We start from the raw sequence: 379 nt of genomic DNA on the forward strand, positions 1-379 counted from the left end.
GCCTGCAGGGTATTGGTTCACTCCCCACTGGTTAAATGGAAGCTTTCTTTTTTTTTTTTGCTCCGCCCCCTCTCCTAGTCATTTCCTTTCCCCTTGCCACTTCCGGTGAAGAGCTGCATAAAAGGCGGTGTACCTGATTAATGAAGGAGGGATTGCGTTCCCGCTCAGCCACCAGAGTTCCTGGTTCCTCTCCCGTGTCGCTGAGTAGGCAGCAGCCTAGGTTGGCTCCAGCAGAGTTCTCTCCAACCCAGAGAGCACGTGCCCGGGAAGAAACACCCTCAGGCTAGATGGAGCAGTGTGGGGCTGTCTCCTTCTCAAAAACAATAATAATAGTAGTAGTACCTGTAGATAGATAGATAGATGATAGATAAATAGAATG

This window comes from Erinaceus europaeus, chromosome 13 (assembly GCF_950295315.1).
Source record: "Erinaceus europaeus chromosome 13, mEriEur2.1, whole genome shotgun sequence".
In the NCBI taxonomy this organism is placed as follows: domain Eukaryota; kingdom Metazoa; phylum Chordata; class Mammalia; order Eulipotyphla; family Erinaceidae; genus Erinaceus; species Erinaceus europaeus.